This window comes from Schistocerca nitens, chromosome 7 (assembly GCF_023898315.1).
Source record: "Schistocerca nitens isolate TAMUIC-IGC-003100 chromosome 7, iqSchNite1.1, whole genome shotgun sequence".
Lineage (NCBI taxonomy): Eukaryota > Metazoa > Arthropoda > Insecta > Orthoptera > Acrididae > Schistocerca > Schistocerca nitens.
The window spans coordinates 629,754,915-629,764,096 of record NC_064620.1 but is presented as its reverse complement, the minus strand read 5'-3'; the positions used below and the strand labels follow the sequence as shown (position 1 = coordinate 629,764,096).

The window sequence follows — 9,182 nt, the reverse complement described above, 5'->3', positions numbered from 1 at the left end:
TATGGCAAATGTGATAGTATCCTACAGCTGCAGTTAACGAATATCGCGTACGTTATCCAACTCGGAGGATTCCGAATGCACGAAGAATTAGCGGAGTATATCGAATGTTACGGGAGATAGGTTCTCCACCTACCGTTCTCGAAAACTACTGCAGGTACACGTCTGGGACATGTTTTATTAGATTCACCAGGCCAATCACAACAAAATAAATGGAAATCGTGCTTTACTGTAAACTAGTGCAGTTTTTCGATAGCTTCATATTAGCGAAATTGCTAAATTTCCGGCAAAATCTTTTATTAGCCGTTACTCTGTAACTAAAAATTTGCGGACCTATGTTTGTATGAACTTTTTGCTTTAGTTTTACTTGCAGGATTTTTTTTTTTAAAAAGCACTCCGTCTTCAGACCACGACTGGCCTACCGGGACCATCCGACCGCCGTGTCATCCTCATGGAGGATGCGAATAGGAGGGGCGCGGGGTCAGCACACAGCTCTCCCGGTCGTTATGATGGTATTCTTGACCGAAGCCGCTACTAATCGGTCGAGTAGCTCCTCAGTTGGCATCACGAGGCTGAGTGCACCCCGAAAAATGGCAACAGCGCATGGCGGGCCTAGATGGTCACCCATCCAAGTGCCGACCACGCCCGACAGCGTTCAACTTCGGTGATCTCACGGGAACCGGTGTATCCACTGCGGCACGGCCATTGCCTTTACTTGTAGAATAAAATATTAAAATATTTGCATATCTTCGCGAATCACCCATTATGACATGTTTTTCAAAATATATCGCTATTAAGGTAATTTTGAAGCTAGAATACGAAAATTGGCATTTGCTTTCTCAGTCAGAAACAAAAAAATAACTGTTTCAGTGTTTTTGTAGTCGTCCTCTAAGGGAGTGAAATACGGGATGGAAACTTTTATGAAATTATGTCAATATTTTGTCAATATTATGTCAATATTTAATGGTTTAGCAACGGGACGTGCGCAAAAAAGGCCAAACTAATGGTAAAATCAAAATGTTGATTTTATTATTAACCGCTGCTTACACAATTTGTTCAACATCAGCACCGGAGACGTCCATGAGATGCAGAACAGCGCCACATTTGTACGTGGTGGCCAAAATTGGTATTAATTTTCTTCCAGCGTAAATCGGTTCCGCATTAGCGCGTCAGATACCTACCAAGTTCCGCTGCCATACGATAATTACAAACCACAGTGAACCTCCGCGAATAGCTGCGACCACACCGTATTTACGGAGTATGTTTTTTTATGTACTCCGTGGCACTTGCCAAACGTTTGTTCCTAAACTTGGATCACAGCACAGTTCTAGTAATATTCAAATCTGATATCGTGGACATGCATTGATCCGCCATTCTCCAACCGATATTAATCCCTTGCACACGCTAAAACTGTCTTTAATTCATCCAGGAATGAAACTACGGTGCACAGTTCACTCAGTAGCAATCGGTATCTTTTTGCAATTCACATTTCTACGATTCACGTATTAATTTAAATGTTTTGTTCTTGTCCTCACACGCGGAAAGACGCCCAACAGTCATGCACTTGCGTCAACAAACATCGTCTCCTCCTTACCGACCCACAGTTTTCCATTGTTCTTTTTCTATAGTCCAAACAGGCTCTCGTACACAGGAATGTAAAGATGGAACGAAACATTTGTGTTCCTATAGATGTATTTGTAATATATGAATAGGACATTATTATTCCAAACCAAAATATAATTTTCTGCTTTCTCTCTGTACGTAGAAATGGGGAGAATTAAAAACAAAATGAGCAGTGGTATCATCTCCACTTCATGAGATTGGTCTACATCCCAGTAGATGGAAACATATTGGGTATAGCCATGATGCGTCTGCCTAGAGCAGATTCAATGTTGCTCTAACTGACCACGTTCGCAGTGCTTGGGAATACGTGTGATGTACCGTCGACATGCTGCTTTGCTGTGCTTCTTGTGCCCCAGTCGGGCTGCCGTAGGCGTCTTTTATTAGAAGTATGAGCTCATGCTATCTCGCCTACTCGAACCCATTGTTGGCGCCTCAACAAATACGATCTGGCCCATAACTGCCCTTGACATCAGACGGACGCATCCCGAGAAGCACCAGTAAAACCTCGACAGGTGCAGTTTGAAAGGCATCTTTGAGCATCAGGAGTGTGTTGCACTATATTCGTTTCAGTGTTCCTCTGCAGCACTGTAATCGAAAATGATATGCGCAGAAGCTGGCAGTGAAGTCAACAATGGCCTCGAAGATGGTGTCACGATATGATCACACAACATGCAGCTGTCAGCGGCAGCACGGACAGCTTTATGCGTAATTTTGGTCGGTGCCTGAGTAACAGAGTTTACATGTTCTGGGATGTTTCTTTTCTGATCTAGAAGAACGCCTAGATACATTCAAAGGGTGCCATCAAGCCTGAAGGACGGAATTCTGGTGAGAAAAGGTCTTCCCTTGAGAGGTTTTATGGACAGCTATAGCCAGTTCGTCGTCCGTGCATCTGACCGAGCACACCGTTCGTCTTGTGCTTAACTCTCGCTCTAGAGTCCGCACTCTCAACTACTCGGACGCAACACTATCTCACTCGTCTAATACAGACAGGGATTGAATACAAAGATTCCAGAACAACAGACACTTACGGAGTGTTTGCGACAGCCCTCGGTTATGTTTTTGAAGAGCTTGCTCTACCCTGGAAGCCACTGGACAGCACGCTTACTCCAATAATCTCGGTGATCTCAGAGACGTGCAAATGCCTATCAAAGAATTTCGAATGCTATACGTGTCAGTCATGAGTGCTCTCGTATACTTCGGAGTCGAATTTTCTTCACCCACGTCATCTGTAAAATTCCCTATTTTCAACCCATATTGGTACTAACCCTTCCCGAAGAGCTCAGGCTCTCGCAAAAGGTCACAAAGTAGACGGCCGTGGACCTCGGCCGAGATGTTTAATAAGTACAAGGATGTACTTTTCGGTGGTGCAGGCTCTTTGTGATTTCCATTTTTAATCACCACTGCGCAAGCTGCTTTCCATGTTACGTGTTGCTACGTGTTCGGAACGGCTCGCTTACTGATTGTGTGAAATAAGGCACTGTACCTACCGTCGGCCCGATCTCAGCGTAGATGCTACCTGGACCTGGCGCCCGTCCAGGTTGAGCTTGGAAATGGAGGTAGCAATTCGTTAGTCATCCAAAGGCAACGCCAAGGTGTGATTGTCATATTTTTCATCCAGTTCGCTTCGACGTTGTGCACATATATTATATATAACGTTGGAGAACGAGCCGTGGTCAGCACTTTCGTGCCCCACTGCGCAGGCGCCCCAACTTGCCTACCCAAGGTGGGTCGAAAACTTTGACTGACTTGTAAGTACACGTGGTACTGCTGTAGTGTACACGCATCGGCGGGTCTTCGTCGGCCAGTTGTGACAGTCCCCGCAGCCGCTGTGCAGTGGCCTAGCCTGTCTGGCTGCGGCAGGTGGACGCAAAAAGCGGCGGCAGCTGGAGCTGGAACCGGCCCCGGCCCCGGCCCCACGGCTTTACCTGGATGCACAGTAACCCAGCCGCAGCCGCAGCCGCAGCTGCCACCGTTACAGCCAGCTTGTTGCCGCCGCTGCCCCAGTCGCGTGACGCGCACTAACCGTCCCCGATTCCCGTGGTGTGCTGCCAGCCCACATCTCGACAGGAGAGACCGCGTGCTGCGTCCCAACAGTTTGGTCGACCCACGCGTTATTCGTAAAGGGGAGGGGATGGCGGTAGTGCTGTTGTAAATACAGTGTGTGTGTGTGTGTGTGTGTGTGTAGACACTTCTTACAGAAGACTGTCGCCCACCGTCTAATATTCTTTTAGCTTCTCAACTGTTCTAACCAACGTAGCAACAGTCCGTGTTGAGACACTCAAAAGATTCTACCAACATGAAACACACTTTTCTCTAGTCCCACGTTTCCATTCTGCCTTTCTTTCAATACACTTTTCACTTCGAAAAATATCTCCAAAATATGTTACTTTCCTGCCTTAGATGATACTTAGGATTTCGAAGCTATTTTTACCAGCACTGTGTAGTGCTTCGTCGATGGTTTCGTGAACTGTCGTCGAGAATCGTAACATATGGCGCTACATTCAGTTTTCGATTATTGACGCTTACAGTCGATAAAGCAGCGCCTCGCAGACTTTTAAGTCTTGAGACTTGTGAGTGCGTCGATGCGGCCGGCCACGAATTCCTCTCCTGTGCCACCCTCTCCATCTTCCACCCAACACCTTGACGATATATGCCGGTCTGTGTCTTCCCCAACAGATTTTACATACAATTTACACCTAAATTAGGATGTCTTATCATCGTATATCTTCTTCCTGTGAAGAATCTTCACATGCTCCTTTCATCTCTGTTTTCTGTACTCTGCATTTATTACTTTACCAGTGAGCCTCTTTTGCATTTCGTTAGCATAAAGTGCTGTGATCCGAACGCACATTCTGAGAAACATACTTTCATCAGCCTACGGCCAGTCCACCAATGTTTATCATCAGAAATCTCTTAGCCAGGAACAACCTCCTCCAGTGGTGATATACTTTTTATGTCCTTCTCGCTTGATCCGTATGTTATTTTGCTTGCAAGGCAACACAGTTCCTTAACTTAGTCTACTTCCGCTATCCGAGTTATGATACGTGCATCTCTAATCCCGTTTCTTGCACTCTTCACTACTTTATTTTTTCTTCCGTTTACTCTCAATCGGTATTCCATACTCATTACATTCACCGTTACATTCAACAGATCCTGCAGTTTTTCCTCGCTTCTACATCTACATCTACATTTATACTCCGCAAGCCACCCAACGGTGTGTGGCGGAGGGCACTTTACGTGCCACTGTCATTACCTCCCTTTCCTGTTCCAGTCGCGTATGGTTCGCGGGAAGAACGACTGTCTGAAAGCTTCCGTGCGCGCTCTAATCTCTCTACTTTTACATTCGTGATCTCCTCGGGAGGTATAAGTAGGGCCGATGCGTGTACACTACAGCAGTACCACGTTAGAGCTATCCGTTTCTGCTCAGCTGAACTGCCCACTGCGGTACTCATTATCGCAGTCTCTACGGCCGGACAGAACTTCAAACGCATCCCGTGATTCCTCAGTACTTCAGATATTTTACGGAAGTAACTGCTACCAGTGTTTGTTCCGCTTCAACCTGATGATAACAATGTGATAAGCGAGTCTTATCATTCATGCTCTTTCACCCCGAATTTCAATCGCATTTCTGAACCTTTGTTTTATTTTTCCATCATTGGTTGTTTCGTCTATAGACAGAACGGCAGGGGACAAAAGACTACGTCCCTTTCATACACCCGTTTTAACGCGAGCACTTGGTTCTCGGTCTTCCGTTACCACTGTTCCCTCCTGGTACTTCTGAATATTTCTTATTACTCGCCTTGAATTACAAGTTACTTTCATTGTTCTCAGAATTTCGATCGTCTTATTGTATTTCACATCATGGAACGCATTTTCCTGATCTACAAATTCTGTGAATATCTCTCGATTTTTCTTCACTCTTGCCTCTCTCCTCAATTTTTTTTTCGTAGTTCTGTATGTTGTTATTCTCAGCAACTTGGAGGCATGAGATGTTAATGTCTTTCTGCGATAGTTCTCTCGTTCATCAGCTCTTATAATCTTCGGAACAACGGTGATGATGTTTTTCCGAAAATCTGATGGTATCTTTTCAGACTCACGGATTCCACAAATCAACTTTAATAGTGATTTGGCTGGCGCGTGTCCCAATGATTTTACAAGTCCAAAGAGTTGTTTTCCATCCCTTCGCCTTTGTTTGATCTCATCTCTTCTAGAGCTCTTTTTAACATTTGACAATCTTGGAGATCCTCTGTCTTCCATACCGACTTCCATTTCTTATTTTGTCACGTTATGAGACAGTTCCTCTTCTTCGTAGAGGCCTTCAGCGTATTCATTCCAACTATCGGCTCTCGTAAGTCTTCTTGCGCTCTTTATGTTGGCGCCTTTGCTTGTCACATTCGCAGAAGGTTGTTTTGAGTTTTCTGCATGCTCAACCTGTTATTTTAACGACGATTACTTTTTAATTTCTTAGGATTTTCCTGCAGCCATTTTGACTTAGTTACCCTACGCTTTCGTATTTCTTTCACTCCTAAGCGACTTACATTACTGTAATCCTATATTCGAGCAGTTTTGAAATTTCTTCTTTCGTCGGTCAGCTCAAGTATTTCTTGTGTTACCGAGGCTTCTCCGTACTTACTTATGTATGTATGTACGTACGTACGCCCCACATGTGTGATTGCCGATTTTAGAGCTATCCGTTTCTGCTCAGCTGAACTGCCCACTGCGGTACTCATTATCGCAGTCTCTACGGCGGGACAGAACTTCAAACGCATCCCGTGATTCCTCAGTACTTCAGTATTCTTTCAACACTGATTGTTGCAGCTTACCTTAATGTCTATTCTTCGTCATTACTGTCCGCAGATCATGGTTTCGCGGTCGCGTTCTCGCTTCCCGAGCACGGGGTCCCGGGTTCGATTCCCGGCTGGGTCAGGGATTTTCACTAGCCTCGTGATGACTGGGTGTTTGTGTTGTCCTCATCAGTTCATCATCATTCATGCAAGTGGCGAGATTGGGTTGAGCAAAGGTTGGGAATTTGTACGGGCGCTGACAACCGCGCAGTTGAGCGCCCCACACACTAAATAAACATCATCCTCTTCTTCGTCATTACTAAATTGTAATCCGAGTCTGTATCTGCGCATAAGTATGTCTTACAATTAACATCTGATTTCGACCTTACGTAAGCGTCATGTTGCCAAGTGATCTGTATTACTTGCTGAAATTCATCGCAGAACCTTATTAGTCTTTCTTGTCGCTCTTTCCTACTATCGAGCCTATATTCTTCCGTAACTCTGTCTTCTACTCCTTCTCCCACTATAGTGTTATAATCACTTACATACTTAGTTACCCCTTCTGTATCTTCATATTCTCTCTCTCTCTCTCTCTCTCTCTCTCTCTCTCTCTGGCTTGTGTTGTTGCCATTGTATTGCTGTCGATGTTGATGAGTAACTAATCTGCCTGACTTTCCCATTGCTACCACGGTTCGGCGGCCATTTTGATGGGGGGACGGTGTCTCGCAACTCGGCTGCAGAGTGTTAGGAGCAGACCAAGCAGGTCTGGAGAGGGTGCACAAGCTGGGAGAGCTGCATCAAACGGGTCTTCGTCACCACCACCACCACCAACAACATTCTTGCAGTGCAATCGTGAGTGTAGGTAAAGGCAAAACATTAATTTATAAGACAACTAAACAAAGCTAAGTGTTTAATGTAGAATCAGAGAGGGGAGAGAGAGAGAGAAAGAGAGAGAGAGAGAAAGGGGGGGGGGGGCGAATTGCTCTGTTAACAGTGGTCTGTAGCTCCGCTCCATCGCTCTGAAACTGTCAATAATTTTAGACAACAATAATCCTCGGACATGGCAATGGTTTGCTTATAATTTTGGACAACAATAATCCTCGGACGTGGCAATGGTTTGCTTTTCCTTTCATATATATTTTGCCCAGTCTATTTTACAAAGTACTCTTTTGGTAACAGAACTGAAACTCTTGACAGTTTTCTCCTCTCCACTTTTTGGACGGACCACATTTCTCTCTGATATAACACATCCGTCTCCTAGTTTCGGCAATTATTTCGTCCAACACACACCAGTATAACGTATTGCAGAACCCTTATTTCCCTATGTTCTAATTTTCTTGCCTGTTCCATTTTGTGCGCTACTGTTCTCTCTTTTCAGTCTCTGTCTCTAGTGCTAGTCTCGCTTGGACGAGCACTCCACGGTAATATGTTCTGTGAAAGCCTCATCACTGCATATCTACTGCAGCCTTCATCTAATTGAACCAGTTTAAAATTTTTAAGAGGACACGAAAGTGTGAATACATAATACACCCACACTTTCCCCCTTTGCCAAACTGTGTGTTCCTTTTGCTTTACCATACGTCGTATCAACCCATTCCTTCTTTTAAGCAAGTTCTGCTATAAATTTGTTTTATCCGGTACTCCATTCGGTATCGGTTAATTATTTTTCCCATCTACCTGCCACATTTGACTGCCTGGTGAGGGATAGGGAAGACTCGACACGCTTGCTCCGGGCCCGCGTCCGCCCGCTGCCTGTTTGCTAGCTGCCGTGTGGCCAGCGTCCCCGCATACTTGCAAGAGGAACCGGTCGGTTGGCAGGCGTCCGCGGCGGCCACGGGCCGGCGGGGCTCGGCAGCTCAGCCGCGCCACTTCACCACAGTGGTGTGCTACGGACACCCCACCCTGCCACACACTGCCGGCCTGTCACTACTGCATCTTGCCCATTTACGCCCCTGTAAACCACTGTCGACGCGCTCGAGATCGTTACGTCATGTGCCAGACGATACTTCTTTCCCTACTGACCAACATGGGTCACCGTGCAACAACATTTCGTATTATTTCTTCCTTTCTCGTTTTTCTTGCATCTGCTCCCTTCCTTCCTGTTCTCCTTCTTTGCCCATGCCATCCTGTTCCGTGCGCAGAACCCGAGCCTCTCCTATGCAGGTTGGCCTGGCGGTTACGAGGACTTGTGCCTCCCGAACCAATCTGATTGCCAACACGTAGTAGCCCCGAGGTCTCCCGTGCCGCCTCGGAGTCGTAGTTTCTGTCCACAGCAGATCACTTCCTACTCAGGTTCTCCTCCAACCCCGTTCCAATTGCTATTAACATCACAGGCAAGAAAATGCTACTTCACAAGGATTACGCTCTCGGATTCCAAATATTGTTGAAATGTTATGTAGTGCAATGAGTATGCATCATTAAGAACTGCAGAGGTTTTAATAAACTGCCTCCTTTGAAAACACTCGTGTGATCAAAAGTAGAGACGGTTGCAAGATAGCTGCTGATAAAATTTGAGGGTGGAAAATAATTTGTAATCTGAAGAGGAAAGTTACAGAAAACACAGTCTAAGACAAAAATTAAAAAAAATAAAAAAGCACCACGAAGGAATTATGCGAATAGGTCGAAGTCGGTACATGTGATGTACATGTAGAGATAAAAGTGATTACAATTTAAGAAAAACTACGCGATTTATTTAAGAAAAAGAGTTTCACAAATTGAGCAAGTGAATTACGCGTTGGTCCATTTGCGATCCTTATGCAAGCGATTATTCTGCTTGGC

The 9,182-nt window shown here is 45.3% G+C and overlaps 1 pseudogene; it reads right to left on the bottom strand.

Annotated features, from left to right (window-relative positions):
• Window positions 1-588: 588 nt before the first annotated feature.
• LOC126196672 (5S ribosomal RNA) lies at window positions 589-707 on the bottom strand (annotated as a pseudogene).
• Window positions 708-9,182: the final 8,475 nt, after the last annotated feature.